The 23,150-nt window shown below is 35.4% G+C and overlaps 1 protein-coding gene across 2 annotated transcripts in view; it reads right to left on the bottom strand.

Annotated features, from left to right (window-relative positions):
- Window positions 1–23,150, bottom strand: part of LOC142339055 (T-complex protein 1 subunit eta-like) — a 235,886-nt gene that overhangs the window by 37,108 nt on the left and 175,628 nt on the right. The gene's annotated exons all lie outside the window — the stretch shown is intronic.

Raw genomic sequence — 23,150 nt, 5'->3', positions numbered from 1 at the left:
TTTTGACTTTTGAAATTAGTAAATTAGCATACATAAAAATGTTAAAAATAAATGCAAAAAATGATATCTTATCTTCAATAAATTAGTTGCGCATCAAATTATTTCAATTTCTGTTAGTTTGAAACCATTTTTTACTACAGCAACTTCTTTGTTTTCTCCATCGAATTAAAAATATCCCTTAAGAGCTCTAATTTTACCCTCACACAAAGTTTTTTGTCTTCAATGTCTCTTTAAATAATGAATCGTTTCTTACTGACCGGATTTCATTTGCATTTATTCCATTTTTAAACGCACTTTAGCAAAATTGACCAAAATTTTTTTAGCAAAGACTGTTTTACTGACTCGAAAAAAAGCAAATCGAAAAACCGTTGATGAAAAACTGACTTCCCTATCCATTTAATATATTCAAAATTTGATTTATTAATATTCAAAAATTAATATTCAAAATTTCGAAAATTGACGTTAATACAAGGATTGTATTAATTTTCACGCTGTCCATGCTTCAATACTATATTGACACCAAAAAGAGCCTTATTTTTTTCGAAATATTTAGAGCTTTTTTTCTCTTCAATATGATTATTATTGGAATATTTGTTGTCACCCGTTTTCTCCGTGGCTCTCGTCTCTAATTTTAAAACCTTAATTTTATTAGGTGCTTCGTAAGCTCAACTTTTTATCGTAAACTTTAGCGTTGCATTTCGATGTTATATGTATTGCTGACAATTATTTTTTCATTTTGTATCCTCCCCTAACTTTCTCCCTTTTTTTGCATAATAGTCAATGAAATTCCATCTATCAGTTGTCATAATTTGATTTTTATTGGTGCTGATTTTATTTTATTTCAAATCCTCAATTTTGTTAGTTGCTTGATTACGAAACGCAAATGCTATCTGTCGAAGGTTTATCTAACTTCGTTGCCCTCAAAAAGGTAGAGAAAGAGTTTTTTGTCTGTTTCCAGATAAAACTGTTGAAAATAGTAAATAGTAAAATAGTAAAATAAAACCAGACAAAATACTCGCATAAATTCTCCCAACACAAAAATCGAAACAATTGTACTATTATCTGAAAAAAATTTAACAAAAATAATCTATCAGTTCAAAATACACAACTTGGCAAAAACTATGGTGTATTCCGCCTAATATTTATACAATGAAAAACAATCATAAATCATACGCATAATCTAAGGAGTTTTTTGTTTATTTATGCGCATTTGTTTAACTCTTTATTCAGTAGAGAATATTTCGTCTGGGACTATTTTTTTTCGTTTTAATGGAGTTGATGTTCTTGATGATCTTTTCATATATGAATTCCAGCAATGAGCACTTTAGCAATGAGGATTCCAGTCGAGCTAAAAATAACAATGGTTATGATGAACTAGTTGATTTACTGTTGGAAAATTGGCGCGTCAAGTTCATAAACCGACTTATGAGATTTTCCAGTATGTTTTGACTGGAATACTAGCTTAAGGCTCTTTTCACCTTCCGAACGTCTTATTACTGGCGTCCGAAGTGTACAAGAATACAAATTATTACACATTCATGACGTGCTACGGAATTTTTTAGTGATTCGAAGTTTTCACTTAAAATGCAATCGCATCAATCGAATTCCAGTGAAACGCTTGTGAAAGTTGTACCATAATAACATTTTATTGAATCACTGGAGGGATTCGTTGTACAGTGAAATTGTAGTGGACCACTAGTGGATAATAATGGGACCCTAACACGGGAAAAAACTCAGCCTCATTTTCGGTCGGCTTGGCGGGTGAACGGAACCTTGTGAATAAATCAATACGGTAAATGAGGGACGAAGCTTTTTTTCTGCGCGCTTGCAAGTATATTTTATCCTAATATAGAATCCTTTTCTTAGTCCGATTTGCTTTTGCAAAAATTATACAATTACAATAAACATCTGAGAAAGAGTAACATTTCGTTTTTTACTTTTGGTTTAATCTCCTCACATGTGTGAAAAATTGAACTGAACAATTTTCTTTTTAATGTGTTTATGACATTTAACGATTATTGCTACCCGAAAAATTTGATAACAGAGATTCAGGCTTTCGGGGATGGAGGATAGTGAGTTGTCTACTTCGTCAGAAGTCTGCCAATCAGATTGCTCGACCAGATTATATATAGTCAGACAAAAAATTTTGTGTATTTTAGACCATGTTTACAAAACAACAATCCGAGGTCCTCAAAACAACCAAAACTCGATTGTGGTCAAGAGATCATTAATAAATAGACTGTTCAATACTGACTGAGAGAAAACGACGCCAGAAAATTATTTTTTTATATATATAAAATTTGAATTCCCCATTTCTTTTATTCAAATAGTCTTTCTCCTTTTTTTCAATTTCACCTATAGCTAACTTTTGCCCGAATGGTGGATTAATTTTCGTTTAAAAAAATGGCAAGACTTTTCACTGACTCTAGTCTAGTATGCTCCGTTGTTTTCAAATCTGACTCAGAATCCTGAATTTTTGGCCTTTTTGGGAACATTTTTCATAAAGATTATATCGAATGAAGTTGAAAGCTTATAATAAAGCACAAGTTCAATGAATGATGGAGAAGGTCAAAATTTCCGGGCAGTTTATTTGAGTTTTTTATGACACTTTTCCAGTCTCAAAATTTTAATAATCGCAACTCGGCCTGAATGATTACAAATTTTTCAAAGTTAATTAGTTCCGCAATGCAATAGATCTATCTGTTCATTAAGAGTGAAAACATTATAACACTCTGGTTTTCCCCTGAAACTCGTTTCATTTCAGTTTTTTATTTTGATTTTTGGCAAATGATAATACTTTAACTGCGTCCTGTGTTTTTCTTGTAAATGCTTAAGATTTTCAATCAAGTGGCAGTTTTTGCAGCAATAGTAACATTCCGCCAAAATAATTAATAAATCACAATTTAATTTTTATAGTCTTGTTCATCACCGTGAATATCGTCTTATAAAATTTATCAAAAGCACCGGCAACCAGATATGCTTCCGAATAGTTTCCAGATGTTAAACTTCGAAAATCTTTCAAGAATTTTGCTAGATTTGTTCAAGATAATACTTTATTTTACATCATCTTTCAAGATTAACACCAGTCTCGCAAGAATCTTGGCAGATTAATACCTTCTTGCATGGCCATAAAATTTAACGTCGTCCTGCAAGATCTTGCACGATTACATTGCTTTGCAATAATCTTGCAAATATAACATGCGCTTGTGAGTATCTGACAAGATTTTAGTAAGACTAACGGCCGGTATACTCTGGGAAAATTAACTGAGACAAAAGAAACAGAGAAAAAATATCGACATTTAACCATCAACTTATGAAAAATCTGAAAATTCTACAGAATCTAAATAAATCTTAGTGTAGAAATAAAACAATCGGAGTGATTGATCTTGGTGACAAGGCAGACTTCAGAAAATGCAAAAGCGAAATGCACGAAAATATTTCAACAGTCATTTGAAGGATCCGACCAAACTTTGGAGGCAGATTCACCATAACTACTCATCCAAACAAACCATGTTTTTTTCTCTTTTTCTTTTTGGTTGAAAAATTATTGAACTCGTAATCAAAATGAGGAATAATCTGAAATATAATAATTATAATCTTCTCTGTTTACAACTGACAAACTGTAATACCTTGCACTAACTAATTAGGTTTCGCTTTTCAAATGAGTGAAATCTGTCAGGGAAAACTAAAAAAAAACCGTGATCAGCTTTATCTAGTTCACGTCAAAATACATTGAAGTGCTCTGAGTAAGACATGAATTTTGCTTAAACTTATCTTATTTGCTACCAGCTGGTAAATTCAAAAGAATTTCCGTTAAATTTTGATTCGTTTTCCAAATGAAAGTATTCATTGATTTGATGCAATTTGATATTGATAATACCAAATGTTTCCACTCTAAAGTGTCAAATGAATCAGCTTTTTCATCATCATCAATTATAGTTTTGTTTTTGAGGCCACTTCTTCCGTAGACTAATTAATTGTTAATTTAATGAACTGGAATAAACAACAAAAAATTAGATAGAAATCAGTTCTAATTCATATTTTCTGGCGTCTGCGAAAGGTTCTCGAATTAAACTTTATGAGTAGCTTTTCATTTCATCTGCGAAGTCTTAAGTATTCGATAAAAGATGTCTGTTTCTGTTCACGATAAAATAACGAGTTATAGATAATACATTAAGTAATCTTAAGTTTTGCTTCGTAACTGCTACTGCTATTGAGAATGAAGACACTTTTTAAGAAGAAAAACTCTCATCTTGGCTTAAAAGACTATTGAGTGATTTTGATGTTGATTGAATTCGATCTCTGTCAAAGGACTCTTGTATGTCTACTTAGTAAACAAGATAATTTCTGTAGCAAGCAAAATGTTGTGGAAGCTACTAACAAATTCTCAATTCAGTACCGTAACGCTCTTGCTAGAATTTTTCCATTTCGACCACTTCATTTCACCTGGCTTCGAATGGAAAAGTATTTCACTCACTATAAAAGATTAAAAAACTGCAAACAGTTTTGATTTTTGTTGGTGTTTTCGCCAATTAGTATTTTTAGTTGGCATACCGTTGACAGTTGGTCAGTTCTTCGAAATTCTTCAAATCTTTTTCATTAGCTTTAAACGAAATTTGGCCTCGAATTTAACAACAGATAAACAAAAATCGACAAGAACATGATGTCTGGTTCTAAAAAGGAGCAGAAAACGTGAGCTGAGCAAGATTCATTCACTTCTTTTCACATTTTTCGCACATGTTCTCAACTCAAATGACAACGTGAATAAACCCGGGTCAAGGGTCATCATCATTTAACGCAAAAATTGCAATATAAGAGGTGAATGCGGAAAATTTTGTAAGAGAAGCGGTGAATGGAGTGAAATTACATAAATCAGGCGGTTAATGCGGTGACAAAAAATTTATCACCTGGTATCGGTGAAATTACATAATTTCACCGCTGAATTTAGCAGTGATTTTATATAAATTCACCGCTTAAAAAATGTTCAAATTGTATGAGATAAGCGGTGAATGCGCTTGAAGTTACATAAATTCACCGCTTAACTTAGTGGTGAAATTACATCAATTCAACGTTTAGAAAAAGGTATCAAAAATGTAAGATTAGGGGGGGGGGGCATTTTTAGGGGGTTAAATCGATGTAAGATAAGACTACTCTTGACAAATACCTGAAAAACCTATTTTATACAATTTCTACCAATATTCTACTTAATTATATTTTGCATGAATCAGTGCTTCATCAAAAATTACGGAAGTTTATAAGTTCACGAAGAAAAACGCCTTGTGTAGGAATATACAAATCAGAATTTATTCGTTTTTTATTTTCAATTTCTAAGTAATGCTAAGGTATAAGGTCTTTGGTTTGGCTGCAAGTTTTCTCAATAATTGTTATGAAAAAATAGCGACGCCAATTTTAAAAAAGTGAAATCATTTAAGCGGACGAAAAATAACCCTTTTGAGATAAACTTTCATGCAAAAGGAAGACACTAATACAATAATTGCTCTACTTCTACTCGGTAACAACTAAACATGTACTGAATTTTATGTTTGTTTTGTTTTTTGAAACGACTTTATAAAGAAATGGCTTTATCCTGTTTCACCAATCGAACTTCCCTGAAAAATGTTTTAGTTCGTTTTTGGGTGCCATCCTGAGAAACTCAATTAAATACCAATCTTGATCATACCAGCATTTTGAGTTGATATTTCAAAGACTTAGAATATTCGCTAAAGAGTTTTTCAGTTCCATCAAAATAAAGTCCAGAATTCTTATTTTCTTACATATTATTCATTCATAAGTTAAGTCAGCATAATTTTTCGACATTGAGGATTCATAAATAATCCATTGATTGGATTCAGAGCTTGATTGGAAAAAATGTTGTAGCCAGAGTTTTCTCATACCCCTTTTCGATTCTATATCATTCTTGGTTTAGCCAACATTCGGCTAAAAATGCAAAACTTCCAAATGAAAAGCTTGAGAAGTCATTTTATGCTCCGATTAATTTTTCCCCGTTTAAAAGATGATATTAAACATTTGTACCAGTCCTTCAACAACAAAAAATCAAGGATGCGAAAAAAAGGATGCCAGAATGTGATTTTTGTTCTTCAATCACAATTTCTATTGACTTTTTCGAAATAAAGTTATGGTTTTCTTTTTCAAATCATTACTGTTTATAAGATTATTAATATTTTGTTTAGTAGTGAAGTCACGTCATTTTCCTTTTATCAAATAACGTCTAGTAATTTCTTGCCAAAAACTTCAGGATGTTTTAAGCATACTTTTTACAGGATTTTAGTTCAATTCAATTCCATAGTTTTTTTAAATACAGCAGCTAAAATTTCTAGACAGTTATTTTATTCTAAAAGTTCTCGAATTGTTTGATTGCTTTGGACATCTTTGATTTGCTTGTTGCTCCAAATCTGAACTTTCAATTAGATCAATGAAATCACTCAATCACAAAGTAAAAAATGGAAAATGAGTAAACTCTAATGCTCGCCAACTTTCTGTTTTTTCCAGCCTTGGCGTTTTACTTTGGCAAAAAGCGCTGCAAATGTTCAATAAATGTTCTTTAAATAATATTAAAATCTTTTAGTGATTCCTGTAAAGAACCAATGACAGCAAAATTTGGACTTGTAAGCTTAATTTTATATTTCAACGTTCAACCTCAATGTAATGTAAATTTTATAAAATTTAACCTATTTTCTCAAACGTTTGTAATAAACTGTTTATTTTTTAAAATGACCCTAGTGAGCCTAAAGTTTAAAAACATATTTTAAAAATCCTATCGATCACCGGAAAAATGTCAGAGTCACGTTTCCGGTTATCTAATCCAGCATGGGGGGATATTTTTTGCGTTTTTTGGAATTATATAAAGTTACGTGTCACAAAGAAAAAACTTCTACACAATAAAGATACATGATTGAGACAAAAAGTGAATAAATATCTGCATTTTCCCATATTTTAGGTATTCGAAGATGAAGAAAACAAAGTCGTCTGTCAAATTTTTGATATTTTTGCTTTATTTTTTATTCTGGCTTCGAATGTCAAATATGGGCGCATTTTGTCAGCACAGAGTGAGATCAGTTTTGTTCGATGACGTCAGACTAAACCAGCAACTGCTAGGATTCAAAATTTCTTCACACGTAACAGAAGGTAAGATAAGATGTGCAATGTTATGCCGACGAGAACTCTACTGCAATTCTTTCAACTTCTGCCATGGAAAACTTTGCGAGTTGAACTCGGCAGCGAGCGGCGATGTTGACGAGGCTTCGTGGCAGTTTAGCGAAGGTTGCGTTTATTCGGGGACTCCCGACGACTGTGTTCAGATTGACCCAAAAAGGGAGCATTGTTTCCAGGAAAGCTGCACAAACCCATCTGATCAGTTCCATTGGAGTTGGGGGGTTACTTTTGAAACAACAGAGGGCAACCCGCTTTTGTGGGATAAAATATTGGTTGGGAACTGCGTTGATGGGGGGAAGAATCAAATTATGAACTCCAACTGCAAAGGGTGCAACAGGCGGGCAACTACAGAGAGAGTTTTGTGGGTTCTTGAAAACCGGTCATGGTCAGATGCAGAAACACACTGCAACAATCATAACGGAGAACTTCTGGGCGACCTGGGTGACACGGCTAAAGCCCTCATGGAAAAATTCAATGACATGAAAAAGACGGTCTTGTCAGGAATTCCGTATTTTTATGTGTTTCGGACTGGCGTCAGATGTGTCACTTGAGTGGATAACACCAACAGAGGACATAATACCCAGCTCGGACATTTTTTGGTGTGGCAGATGTTCTGTAACTATCAATTTTCCAGCTGCAGCTCTGGAAATGATCGGGTTGAGTCCAATTGAGTACTCTAATGATCCGAATCAGTTTATGAACATTCTAGAAGAGGAACACGTACCATTTATATGCTCCATCAAAAATTGAACAGAACTTATATCAATTTAGGGATATGAATCACTCTTAGGAACAACTATCTCTAATCTGTACTCCAACATTCCAACTCCATCCCCCATCACCCACCCAGCCCAAAATAATTCCCGACCCCCAAGTTATTGGCCAATTAGTATTTGTCCTCACGGCAATTTGCGACAGAACATTAAACAATATACAATGGGGGGGGGCTGGGGAGGTTTAATATCGAGGGCTTAATATCCATCAAAGACTACCTTTCTTGTGTGTAAATTTGTGTCTACCGTCTTTTCTGATGTAGAAATCTTAGCCGTATCACAATGACCCATTTCAACAGCTACATACCCTTCTTTAAGGGATAATATTGTAACCATTAGCAATTAAAAAGCGTGCTACTATCATGAAATTATTGTTCCGACCCCACTTGTGGGGGGGGGGAGGAACTATATACTCAAATGGGTTTTTTTTGTTCCGTGAATTTTGGCCGACCGATATATTCATCGTAGAGAAATGTGCGTGGTATCTTTAAAAAGCTCGTCCAGCGTAGAATTCGAAATTAAAAAGATTTTTTTGAATTTCGTTTTTTTCGAGGAGTTATCGAGGTTTAAAGTTTCATGTGAACACTGGATATTTGGTTCACTTTTGTTCACTTTTACCGTAATTTTCGTTCGAAATAACGTTTTTTCTACAAAAAATTTTATTCAAAACTAGATTTCACGCCAAAAAGTAAATAAATTTTAGGTTTTTAATAGACGAAAGGAGATAATAAAGACTAGTTCTAGTCTTAGAGGGAAGTTTAATATTTAAAAAAATTCGAATTAGGTTTGTGAGCTCTTTTTTTAGAAAATTTTGCAATTTTTTTGCTTTTTCAAGTCACCTAGAGACTACTAGACACTTTTAATATCGAAGTTCCGTTAATGACAAACCTCTTTTACGATCAAATGAAACCGAATGAACAAAAAATTTGTTTCGAAGGGATCACTCATGTTTTTTTTTGGACTCGTATCTCAAATTTCGTAATTTCAAATGAAATTTTGTTTTTTTTGAGGTTTTGCTAAAGTTTTATAATCCTATGGCATAAACTTGTTGACATAAGGTTTAATAGATTTGCTAATGAGCATTAAGTGAATCTATCTAGTGCTGTGAGTGGACAGCTAATGGCTGTTAAAACTTTGAAAATAAATTTTTAGTTTTTTGAAATTAGTAAATCATAAACTTATTTTTGTGAACTGTAAGTTCGTCTCAGTAAAAACAAGATTGAACTCCTTCATACCACTGCAACATAAGTTAATCTCATTGGCGGCTTCATCAAATAACTATTGGTTATACATCTTCAATGCCACAAGATTTCAAATTTTTTTTAAAAATTTTTTGGACATTTCGTGTTATTGGTTCATTTTGAAATCTTATCACGTCATCCTAATATTGATGGCTACATGTGCCTTTTAGTGAAGACGTCCAAAGGATCATAGATAAAATTTGTTGAGAAGAAAATATGGTTTAAATGGCTTCAACACTTTCTTCTCCCATTTTTCTAAAGGAATTTTGGTTTTTGCCTGTATTTGTTGTTTTTTTTCATAGTCATAAAACATATTGTGATGTCTCATTGATTACCTAGGCATCATAAACATCCTTGTATTCACATCGTGGCATAGCTGAGTGTATTCATTGAATTCCTATGAAAGCTTTTGAGTTTAATGGCTGTTAAGACTTTAAAAATTCATTTTTATTTTTTTTGAACATAAATCAATCTTAAGCTTAGTTTCCTGGATTGTAAGTCAGTCTCGGTAATGACAGAACCGCTTTTTTCTACATCAGCAACAATTTATCTAGTTAGCGGTTTTGTCTTCTAACTATTGGTTTTTTTTACTTCGGTGCACGAGTTTTCATAATTTTTATTACTTTCGGATTTTTTTTTAGTAATTTTGGTTCCTTTTGAAATCGTTTTACATTATCCTAATTTTGATAGCTCCCATTGGTTTAGTGAAGACGTTCAATGGATCGTTGAAAAAGTTTTCAGAGAAAAAAGCTTATGGTATAAATATCTTCGACACTTTCTTCTCTCAATTTTCTACCGAACTTTTGAATTTTGCCTGTTTTTGTTGTTGTTTTCATAGTCAATGACTTGTTGTAATGTCTTATCGATAAATGTTGAATGACAAACATCCTAGTCGTCACATCATCTAGGCATAATTTAGCGTATTAAATGCCTTCCGTTGAAAGCTGTAGAATTTTTTAACTTTGATACTATGGGCTTTCTCAAAAATTTCGTGGTTTTGATGTATTTTTCTTTGCCATACGACTTATTGTGATGAGTTATTGATGTCACATGAATGCAACCTATGATTGCTATTTCATCGAAGCAGAATTTAGTGTGTTTAATTAACTTAAAATGTAGCATTTTTTTAAAATTCAAACATCTATTTTTGTTATCTCTTCATTTGGTTGACAATTAAGTCAAAAATGTAGATGAGCTCGGGTCGGAACATCATGTGCAATCGCACATTAGCGAGCCGCCTTGTTACTAATATACTCAAAAATTTAAATGTTTTCGAATACTTTTATTACCCCTGGCCCTAATCAGTTAGAACTCAGTGTGAAGTGGACTGGTTATTAGGTGTTGATCATTTGGCGTATCACACTTTTTCAGCCCTGTGCAGTGGTACAGAGGATAATTCTGATCAAAAATAATTTCCTTGAATTTATAATTTGTTCATACTCTTGTTACGAAAAGTTGATTTTACCTGCTGTGTAGCGAGGAATGGATCTCTTCACAAAATCCACTTTTTAGTAGTTTTCACTCCTCTCAACATAATCGCCAAATTCAGTTGTTCTCTCAATTCTCTTACTATTTTAGCCGCATCAATCGGGTAAGCAGAAACTTATCGAGTCTCATTAAAATCTATTATCTAAGTGGAATTGCAACGGCTCCCACTAAATACTGAATTGAAATAAGTCCATTTCACACTAGTGGTACTGGATCAGCAACAAAAGAACGAGAACTTCTTGGGATTGAACCCTTCTGAGATAAACTGACGTTGTAACCGCCTCTACGCTGGAAAATGTGGAAAAATGGTAGAAAGTGGGTGTGGAAAATAGTAGAGCTCAAAGCGAGCTTGATCGACGTTTAAAATGCGGGCAACTGAAGATCATGTGGAGGAACAAAAGCCAAAAAGAATGCAGCCACAAGAATCCTTCGTGGAGACCGTCCATGAAACATTTGCGACAGGAAGACCGTTTCTCTGACATAATTAGGGAGTGGAGTTGCCTAAGGAAACGACAACCATTAAAAAACGCTTTAGAACTGGTAAAATAAATTGAAATGGGGATACACAATTAACTGAAAATCTCTCATAGTACTGAAGAAACAGTCTGGAACAAAGCCTTCGGTAATCAACGTGCATTGAAGTTACAAAAATCAACATGACAACTATCGGTCGCTTCAAGAGCACAATTTGCGGAAACCAAATCACTGTCCCATTTCTGGAAACACTCGGTCGCCAACCCATCGGCAGGATTGTCCGGCCCAGGTAAAACAATGCAAGAATTATGGCACACCGTACCATTTTGCCAAAAATTGTAGAAAAATTAATAAGAATTGGAAACAAAAACCCAGAGTTCACAATGTGGATGACAACAAATCCAAGGGTCAATAGTGTTGCCTTCATAAAAACAATCAAAGCTTACGTGGGTGAAAATTTGTAAGCTTTCATGAACAGTTTGTGAATGCTGAAGTAAAAGCATTGGTGGATTCAGGAACAGTTAGCACAGTAATTCAGAAAAATTTAGCTAATACAGTAATCAACAAAGTTTAACATAGCTTTTGAATGGATATTCTAGCAAAGCAGTACCTGAAATATATCTAAAAATTTAAGTCCCGTAAACACCTTGTCAAATCAGCATTACAAAAACAAATTAAACCCACTTATCAAAAAAGCAGCCATTTTCCTGTAAACCTTTAAAATTCAGTAAGCCTTGAACTTATAGAAAAAGAGAATATCATAAAACTAAATAGTTGTTCTGACAAAAGTTTCAGGTTCTTAATCGTTTGAAAAGAGACAAAACCGTTAAAATAGACCTCTACTCTAAAATTCAATCATGAGTACGTTCATTTAAAAGAAGTCAAATGCAAAAAACAATCAAACTTTACGTGAAGTAGAAACTGTAAACATTCAAGAACAATTTGGGAATGTTGAAACAAATTGAAATCAAAGCTTTAGTGCATTCAAGGAGAAATTGCACAAAAATACAGAAAAGTCTAGCTAACGTAGTAGTCGACAAAGTTGAACAAAGTTATTGGATGGACATTCCAGCAAACCAGTATCTGAAAACTTATCAAACGAAGCAATCAAAATTATGGGTTTAATGTTCAAAACAGTCAAATATTTGTCTCGAAAGCTGAGAAAGTTAAAATAACTGTTGTTGAAGATGGTTGGTCGCCTGTTATTGCTAGAGACCTAGCTCAACACTCATGTCGCTCTTTCATTCAATCAAATCACTAATTTAATGCCAACTAAACACATTGTCAAATCAACATTTCAAAAAAATTACACCCACTCATAAAAAAGCCGCCGTTTTCCTGTAAATCTCCAAAATTCATTTAACATTGAACTTCAAAATTTTATAGACATAAGGCATATTATAAAAATAAATAGTTTTTGGGCAAAAATTTCAAATTCTTAGTCGTTATCGCCGTGAAAAGCGACAAAACCATTAAAATGTCACTCGACTCTAAAATGTAACTTAAATACATTCATTAAAAAAATGTTCAGATACCAAAAAATGATAATTTAATAGTCACGATGAAACAAAATATCGATTCTCCAGCAAAGGATAAGAGAGCATGTTTTGCAACACTGTAATTGAAATACATCTACAGCCAGCTGAATTTGAACCCGGAAACGTCACGCCATTGAAACTTCATTATCGTAAGCGGTACATGTCGCTTTATTACAGCTTTCTATGATTTCAGTGATAAGCGGGCAGATTTACATAATGCAATGAATTTCACATTAATTGATTGCAGAAGCACTCCTTGTTTCTTGCTTGACATCATAAATGTTAGTCGAGGATCACAAGAGGAACATCTAAAATTAGTTTATAAATGTTTTGAAAAACATGACGAAGATAATCTTTGAGGTAACTTTCCTAGGGGTCATTTCGCAAAAAAAATGAATGGCTTGGCTATAAATTAAGTCAACTCAGATTATTGTCACTTGAAACGAAAACGTCGGCAGCTTTAAATTTTTCAGAACCTAAACCTTTTAAACAATTAAGTTCTTTCTGAGGTTGAGTACATTATCTAGGAAACTTTATTCCAAATCTCTCTCAATTAAATAATCCACTACGTCCTCTTCTAATGAGATATATAAAGTTTGAATGGAATGATAATTAGAAACTACATTGGGATTACATTATGAATCAGGTTGCAAAAGCAACAAAAAATATCCACCACTCTAATCCTAGTTTTTAAACCCGGGTCGAATGCAATGCTTCTGGCTCCGAATTAGGTGTTGAATTAGAAGAACGCTCACCTACAGGATGGCACACAGTAGCTTTCGCATCAAGTTTCTTTATTAGCATAAAGGAGAGATTGCGTGTCCACGAATTGGAGCTTTTAGGAGTTGTTTGTTCCGTCAAATAATTTAATTATTATCTTCTCGGAAAAATCTTTTTTCCTGTAAAAACTGATTATCGGGCTTTATTATCAACCATGAAAAAACACCGTTTAAAAAAATCTACAAAAGTAGGATGAAAAGTTGGGTTGATCATTTACCATCATTTGATTTTGGTCATTGAACATATTTCAGGCGCAAAAACGGACCTGGTAGACTGTATTTTTTGCCAACCAAATCATGAAAGTTACTACCAAAAATGAAAATGAATTTGCAGTTGCCACAATTGCCCCAATTGTGACTTTTTTGAGGCAATTTACACAAATTCCTCTAAGTCAATTGGTCAATCAAAACAGATTAACGCTGTAAAAAACGAAAATTGAACTCGTGCCACTAATACTTCATCGCCTTCAACCATCACGCCAATCAGTGGGTACAAGTTAACTCTGTAAACGCAGCGCAATACCAACTAAATTGTCAATCCAACAAGTACAAATACACCAACAATTACTCCCCCACTAAGTTAGGACTTGTGACTTTTCAGTCAAAACCTAAATCAAACGTCAACGTTTCAAGTACATCAATGGAGCGATCGTCATCCGCTATTGAATTGTCCGTGAAAAAACAATTGACAAAGTAACTTCATGCAGCTAATCACAAAAAATTTTCTGGCGGTACTAACGACTAAATGTGCTATCCTTAAAGAGGTGTGGTACTGGAAAGATGTAAATTTTTATCTACAAATGTACCGGAAGGACCTCCATTGTTGCTCGGTATGCGTCTATATAAACAAACGCGTGGCCAACCCAAAGTCAATCTAGGAAATGATACACACGACACAACCTAACCTCAATCCAGAGTAACTACACACGACACAACCTGGCAACCGGGTGATGATATCCCTTCGCAAATAAACATTCTGGCCCATGATGCATCGGGAAATTTTGAACAAGGCCTCAAAGTGTAAACCCTGTACTGATTTGCCTGAGAATCTTATATCTGCAATACGGGACCCAAAATTAGGATAGACAGAAAATTGGTCTGAACCAAACGTAGAAACAAAAAAGTTTTCTGGGACCAATATTAAATGAAAAAACACAAGAAGCCCATTTTCTTGCATGTAATGACCGATTTTCAAAGTACCAACAATAGAGATCTTCGAATGGGCGGATGGTCTCAATGTTGTGAAATTTTTAGAAAAATTTATACACATTTACGGTGTACCTCGAAATATCCGTTTAGGTCAAGCAAGATGTCTCATTGGAAATAAAATTAAAATATTCTGTAAAAACGACAACAGAAATATAAATACTGCACCAGCTAATGATCATAGAGCAATTGTTTTTTTCGAAATTTTATACACATAATTTAAAGAAGATTGGGGTGTATGTAAACCGAACACATTTACACTAAATTCCTCAAATTAAAGCAACAGTATATCAAAGACGTATCCGGAAACAGAAGATCACAAAAGTATCACCTTTGCAAGTACACTGTGGCAAACGGCAGAATACACCACTTAGCAATATAAGTACCAAACACAATTGAATAATTTTGTCTGATGAAAGTATTATAAATCTCTATTTAGACAATTATACCATCCCCGTTACTGATTTTCTGGATGACAATGGTTGGGTGATTACTGACAGAAGCAACTTATTGATAGAAGAGGCAATGATACGGGCCCAAGTGGATGCAGTACGCAGACACAACAGTGACAAGAACAAATCCGTCTCCCGTTTCATCCTCTAACACAATTGGATCAACGCCATTCCACGTACCGAACGTTCTATGGAACTGAGGTTTGCCAGAAAAGTCAACAAGAGTTCAACCTAAGACCTACAAGGACTTTACGAGACCCTAACCCCAGTGTCAGATGTCTCTCGCACCTCCCCGACCACCTCATCAAAGAGCCAGGTATTCCTGATTTTGCAAAGTTCGACTCATAAGCAGAACGGAATACATGTTTGTGGCAATTGGCTTAACGTGGGCTTTTGCCTTATGGGAAGATAATGGAAGGAAAAATGAGTACTCATATGAAGGAGCTGATGCAAAAGTACAGGTATGAGACGAAAGTACGTCACCGTCAGCTGGACAACTCTTCCGTAGTCCTTTCAGCAAACAGCAATTTTTCTAGTTCACTGAGTGCTCGAAAACACACAAAGCACCAATTTCTACCAGGTCGAAACAAAAAAACCCTACTGCTTCATCAGCTTCCCAGTGGACTCTGTCAACATCGACTGGGAGACGTCAATACGATTCCTCTAACTCCCAGGGCTTCGAAATACAAAGTAATATAATCTCTATAACTGATCCAGAAGACAACAATGATGCAAAAATTCAACGACACAAGAATCCAGTATTTGCTTCAGTACAGCAAAGTGTTAACTCGTCCTCTTGTGTAGGAAAAGAACTCCAATTTGCCTCTGGTGAGTCCCACCGACCATCGAATTTGACCAATGTACGCTTCGCCAACTCTTTACAGCTATGCAAACTATTAATAATAATTGAGCATGTGGGTTTTTTAAGCTGAAAAACAATTTTAAACAATCTACTAAAACAATTCCAATACAGTGTGCTTTTAATTTATTCTCAATTCTTTCAGCATTGGAAGTTGCTGATATATTACTTCAATTCTTTTTCATATGCAGTTAGAAACTCACATTTCGACAATTCACTCTGTTGCTAATAAAATGCCATTACTAAAGTTTTAATGGAAACGTGCTAATTTTCCTTTATTCAATAAATTCCTCAAAATTGTTCTCATTGAATAACGTTATTCCACCATACGCTGGTAAATATTTCTTACCTGCAAAGTCAGTACAATTGTATGTTATTAATATCACTCGCTCTAATAACCAATACATATACACGTTTTAATTATGATAACCAGCAGATATTGTTGATATAAGTAAATAGCAATATGTTACTATTGTTTTATATCCTCCATTAATTTTTGTATATAATTTGTTGCTAAATTATTGAAATGTCAATAATTTTATTTGAAGAGGAGGATGTTTTTCTACCAAATTATGTTCCTTGACTTTAGAGCTCTTGTTATTATTTTATCTCCTGTCTAGCGAGGAAAAAATCTCTTCACACAACCCACTATTAATCACATTTCACTCTTCTCAATATAATCGTGAAATTCAGTTGTTCTCAATTCCCATTCTTTTTTGAGCTGCTTCAATCAAGTAAGTTGAAACGTTTTGAGTTTTCATATAATCTAATATTTAAGTGGAATCGCAGCGGCTTTCCACTTAACACTGAATTGAGATATATACACTTCACACCAGTGGTATTGGAGTTGCAGCAGGATTCCAAAAGACTTATAATATAATGTAGTTGTCTTTTAAATACCCAGTTACCCAAACTGAGTATCACATCCCCTATCCTTTAGTGCCTCTATCATTTCTCCTCGATTCTGATCTGTTATAATTACAACTATTAAATTAGTAAAATATTCAGTTGGCCATACATTGCAGGCAAGGCCATGCCTCAGTGGCCCGTGGGACTTGATATGAAATTGTCGCAATCGAAGATGGGACTAAGTTATCCTTTAATTATGACAAAAGATGCCTGCAATGTCGACTGCTACTTGGTGGGGTGAAATTATACAGGTATGAACATATATGGGGCTAAAATATGCGGGGTTAAATGAATCGGGACGAAAAAAAGCATAGCCAAAAGTTGTCAATCACTGCCATCATTAGATAAATCGAAGCTCAACTGCATTCTCAAAGCTTAACTGAAAAAAAAACATTTTGACAATTCAGGAACAATCATCATCCTTGATATCCACCTGAGAGCATAACTCACAATTTTTTCCAGAACTTACAAAATTGTCACTGTTTCAATCAGTTTTCAAAATTTCCAATTCAATCAGAACCGTTGATAACTAATCAGTTGGTGAATAATCAGCAGAAAATAACATGTCCCATTGATCCGACAGACAGAACTTAGAAAATGGTGATCTATTGTGAGACGGCAGCTTAGCAAACTGAGAAAAAAAATGAGAAATGAGAAAAAAACCTAAATAAAGTTTAATGGAACATTTTTTTTGGGTGCGTTTAAAACAAAAATGTGATTTTCAGATTAAAACGAAGTTTGAACAAAATTTAAATCCACGCTTTTGTTGTAACTTGGCAGGTGTTGATTCGGGCAAGTTGGGAAAAAATTTGCCAATTGGCTAATTGTTTCTTATTTTTTTGTTTAGGAACGATCATTTTCACTTGGCCAACCGTTATCCTGGCCTGAACTTTACCTGATGAGAAGTTTGATCTCAGCTCTGGACTATATATCTTTGCAGTCCGACTGCTCCTTGGGTTCTGAAATTGAACTGTCTGTCCTTGCTTTTCCGATTGGCAACCTCCTTGACCTTGATTATATCCAAATTCTGCTCCAAATAGAATTTGAACACGTCCTAAACGCTGAGCAGATGTTTGACCTTTCATTTGACTTTGACCCTGATAGTTAACGTGACCAGAAGCTTGACCCAGATGGTGGTTTTGACTTGGATATACCGCAAAAGTCGATTGATCTTGGTTATATGAGGGCTGGTTTTGACGGAAGGGTGGAGGTAACGTATGGTAGGATGTTTGACCCCTATTAAAGACATGACTGTGACCAAAACGACCTCTTTTAGGGGATTGATTTTCAGGCTTTGAGTTTTGACCTTGTCTTTGGCCTCGTAATTGGTCAGGCAATTGTCCCTCTCCTTGAACCCAATGGCGGTGAAGCGCTTTCTCCTCGACTGTGTTGTTGATCTTAAAAGAAACTTTGACCTTGAGCGCTGCAATGACTTTGACCCAGACAACCATATTGAAAAACGTGATTGAAAATTTCATCAGGTTGAGGGTAGTGATGCCAGTGTTGGTAGTTTTAAGGATAGTTATAGATTGTTTGGTCTTGGTTACAAGCTTGAGTTTAGTCAAAATAGTCTGTTTTCTATTTCCTGTCAGCTGCGTTGATGTACTATAACTTTTGCAAAAAAGTGACCACCCGATGAGTAAAAATTCAAATTGGCTAAGTTATGAGATTGCTTTATCGGCAAAGCCACTAGCAAACTTTTCTCAGTAATATAATTGTTTAGCCTAATTGTTGTGATGAACGTATTAAATAGATCATATGCGCGCGGGGCTGAACTCGATCCCGTTCAATTCATGCAGTGAAGATTGATGATTTTCCCTCTTGTTTGTCGCTCGACAATATCAAAGAACCAGAGAGGCAAAAGAACTTTTTCAAGAAAGTCACCGCTTTTTGTGGGGCTGATCTTGAACCCCATTTATAAGAAGCCGGAGAATATTGTGCAAAAATTTGATCTGTCAGAGTCGAACGGTATCGTACTGTGGCACGAAGTAAAAAAAAACTCAATCTCCAAACACTCCAGGAACAATTCCACTGTCTATCAAACAAACGAGCTGATTCGAACTCTAGCCACTTTAAAATTCCCAATCATTGTGGTAGCCTATTTTCAATGAACAAGAACCGATAACATCCTAGCAGAGCTAAAACAGTCCGAACTTGATACCATCAACGTCGAGAAACAATTACTCACCAACGCGGACCATCAAATAGTCCACTCAATTGCGGATCGAGAAAAAGAAATTCTCGAAGCCGTTTTAGCGTACTTAAAAAACACCTTGTCTCCTAAGATTATTGTGAGAAAAAATACAGGCCAAGTAAGAGACAGCAAAAGCAATTCCGGAAAAGACAAGAAGAAGCCGGTGGTCTTCTTAAATCCTCGTTTGGCGCGAGCTTGCTCAGTGCCTCGAGGGTTTATATCTGTTGGCGCATTGCATTAGCCTTCAAGGCGTCCAGTCTAGTTTCTTGCTGGCTCAAGCTTTGCTTAGTGCCTCGGAGCCCGACTTTGTTGGCGCGAGAGCTTTTAGTGCCTCGATGCGTCTCCTGTGTCCCCTCAACATTGTCCCAACACAAACATAACACTAGATTGAACTCGGTAAAAAAATTTTTGCGGATCACGCAAACTAGATAGAAGGGATTGAACAATGCAGCGCTTTTTTGCGGTGCTTGGTACCACGCGGATTCCGGCTCCGGCATCCTTGGTACTGCACTCACGATTATCTTCAAAATGAGTGGCCTGTTTTGGCTTTGCGGAATCTGTGAACAACACGAAAGGGAACGCCTAACCCAACAGCAGCCATCAATTCTGGAAAATGAAATGGCCAAAGTGATCGAGCAAAAACTGGAAGATCTCAAGGACCAGAATTCAAACCTAATTGAGAACAGGATGGATACTGTCATTCGAGAAAACAATAAATTCAAAAATCTATAAACTTCCTTCAAAAGAAACGCTCAAAGCACCAGATTGATTACAGATGGTTCAAAAGGAACATACCAATTGCAAAAGATTTTCAAGAAATCATGAAAAAGACAATGGAAAGAGAAACAAAAGAAAATGACGACAAAGCAAAAAGAGAAACTAATGTCATCATTGACCGACTCCCCAACAATGTAAAAATTCTGCGAGAGAGCCAAATAAGATCTTAGCGTCTTCAACATTTTGACTTCTGAAGTACTAAATCTCTGAGACCCTCGAGAAAAGGATTCGCCTCAGGAAAAAACAACCGTGACGGGAGTGCAAATGACAACGGAGGACAAAGTAACAATAGCAAGGGAGGAGGGAGTGATAATGATAACGGAAAAGGAAGAAACTGTGACAACGGAGGAAGATCCAAACTCAGACCTCCGACAATTGTTCTTCCTAGTGAATAGAAAAGAGACCTTCTCTTTAGAAATGTGAAAAAACAAAACAACGTAAATGATAAACTTAAGTCGATTTCTCTAGCATATGACCTATCGCAGGCAAGCGCAAAAGAATGCGACAAGCAATTGAAAACGCCAGAAACAGAGTTTGGGAAGCTTCAAAAAAACTTCATTCATTCGCTGCGAGGACCTCCAGGGCAAATGGAGGTATTTAGAATTGAGAAAAAGCAGAAGCAAGAAGCACCTGACGAGCAAGAATCGGAAATCCTGCAAAGAGAGAAGATTGAAATAATGTTCAGCAAACAATGAATAACAAAATTAGCGGAAATCAAAGAAAGACTAGATGCCTCAAAAAGCAGGATTTTTAAAAAAGAGCAGGGCTCAAGAGTAGGCTTCTCAATACCAGGTCCTATCTCAGAGATGCCGTTTTCTTCGAAAAAGACACGGGATCAGTTTACAGACAATGGAATGCATCAGAAGAAGACTACAAAGTTTTTGAATTGGCCTGCAAAATATCCACTTGGCTATCCAATCACAAAGTATTAATCGTGGAATTTAACTTTGGTGACATCGGGGACGGTGAACTGGACCTGATTCTCTCAAGATATCAAAGGCTTTAGATTCGTGAACTAATTAAAGTTGTATTTTGGACTCAACTGTTCAAATTTTCGACGAGAGGCCGTAGAGCGCTCAACCCAGTACAATCGATCTCATTTTTGCTAGCTGTGAATCGCGAGTTCAATGCATCGACTGCGAAGCTCTTTTTCGAAAAAGTGACCTTCCAGTCACCTCATTCTTTTACGATCTGAAACCAGGCCACAGAGAGAAGTTTGGGAAGATCATAATCTACCCAAAATCTACCGGCTACGAAAAATGTCGGGAAGGTCTATCACAGATCTAGTGAAGCGAAGAATTTGATAGCATGCCAGCCAATCGAAGGACAATGGTCCAAATTGAAAATTGAAACTGAACAGCAGATATTGTTGATATAAATAAATAGCAATATGTTACTATTGTTTTATATCCTCCATTAATTTTTGTATATAATTTGTTGCTAAATTATTGAAATGTCAATAATTTTATTTGAAGAGGAGGATGTTTTTCTACCAAATTATGTTCCTTGACTTTAGAGCTCTTGTTATTATTTTATCTCCTGTCTAGCGAGGAAAAAATCTCTTCACACAACCCACTATTAATCACATTTCACTCTTCTCAATATAATCGTGAAATTCAGTTGTTCTCAATTCCCATTCTTTTTTGAGCTGCTTCAATCAAGTAAGTTGAAACGTTTTGAGTTTTCATATAATCTAATATTTAAGTGGAATCGCAGCGGCTTTCCACTTAACACTGAATTGAGATATATACACTTCACACCAGTGGTATTGGAGTTGCAGCAGGATTCCAAAAGACTTATAATATAATGTAGTTGTCTTTTAAATACCCAGTTACCCAAACTGAGTATCACATCCCCTATCCTTTAGTGCCTCTATCATTTCTCCTCGATTCTGATCTGTTATAATTACAACTATTAAATTAGTAAAATATTCAGTTGGCCATACATTGCAGGCAAGGCCATGCCTCAGTGGCCCGTGGGACTTGATATGAAATTGTCGCAATCGAAGATGGGACTAAGTTATCCTTTAATTATGACAAAAGATGCCTGCAATGTCGACTGCTACTTGGTGGGGTGAAATTATACAGGTATGAACATATATGGGGCTAAAATATGCGGGGTTAAATGAATCGGGACGAAAAAAAGCATAGCCAAAAGTTGTCAATCACTGCCATCATTAGATAAATCGAAGCTCAACTGCATTCTCAAAGCTTAACTGAAAAAAAAACATTTTGACAATTCAGGAACAATCATCATCCTTGATATCCACCTGAGAGCATAACTTACAATTTTTTCCAGAACTTACAAAATTGTCACTGTTTCAATCAGTTTTCAAAATTTCCAATTCAATCAGAACCGTTGATAACTAATCAGTTGGTGAATAATCAGCAGAAAATAACATGTCCCATTGATCCGACAGACAGAACTTAGAAAATGGTGATCTATTGTGAGACGGCAGCTTAGCAAACTGAGAAAAAAAATGAGAAATGAGAAAAAAACCTAAATAAAGTTTAATGGAACATTTTTTTTTGGGTGCGTTTAAAACAAAAATGTGATTTTCAGATTAAAACGAAGTTTGAACAAAATTTAAATCCACGCTTTTGTTGTAACTTGGCAGGTGTTGATTCGGGCAAGTTGGGAAAAAATTTGCCAATTGGCTAATTGTTTCTTATTTTTTTGTTTAGGAACGATCATTTTCACTTGGCCAACCGTTATCCTGGCCTGAACTTTACCTGATGAGAAGTTTGATCTCAGCTCTGGACTATATATCTTTGCAGTCCGACTGCTCCTTGGGTTCTGAAATTGAACTGTCTGTCCTTGCTTTTCCGATTGGCAACCTCCTTGACCTTGATTATATCCAAATTCTGCTCCAAATAGAATTTGAACACGTCCTAAACGCTGAGCAGATGTTTGACCTTTCATTTGACTTTGACCCTGATAGTTAACGTGACCAGAAGCTTGACCCAGATGGTGGTTTTGACTTGGATATACCGCAAAAGTCGATTGATCTTGGTTATATGAGGGCTGGTTTTGACGGAAGGGTGGAGGTAACGTATGGTAGGATGTTTGACCCCTATTAAAGACATGACTGTGACCAAAACGACCTCTTTTAGGGGATTGATTTTCAGGCTTTGAGTTTTGACCTTGTCTTTGGCCTCGTAATTGGTCAGGCAATTGTCCCTCTCCTTGAACCCAATGGCGGTGAAGCGCTTTCTCCTCGACTGTGTTGTTGATCTTAAAAGAAACTTTGACCTTGAGCGCTGCAATGACTTTGACCCAGACAACCA

This window comes from Convolutriloba macropyga, chromosome 5 (genome assembly GCF_964194025.1).
Source record: "Convolutriloba macropyga chromosome 5, txConMacr16.3, whole genome shotgun sequence".
Lineage (NCBI taxonomy): Eukaryota > Metazoa > Xenacoelomorpha > Acoela > Convolutidae > Convolutriloba > Convolutriloba macropyga.
This window is presented reverse-complemented; position numbering and strand designations above follow the sequence as displayed.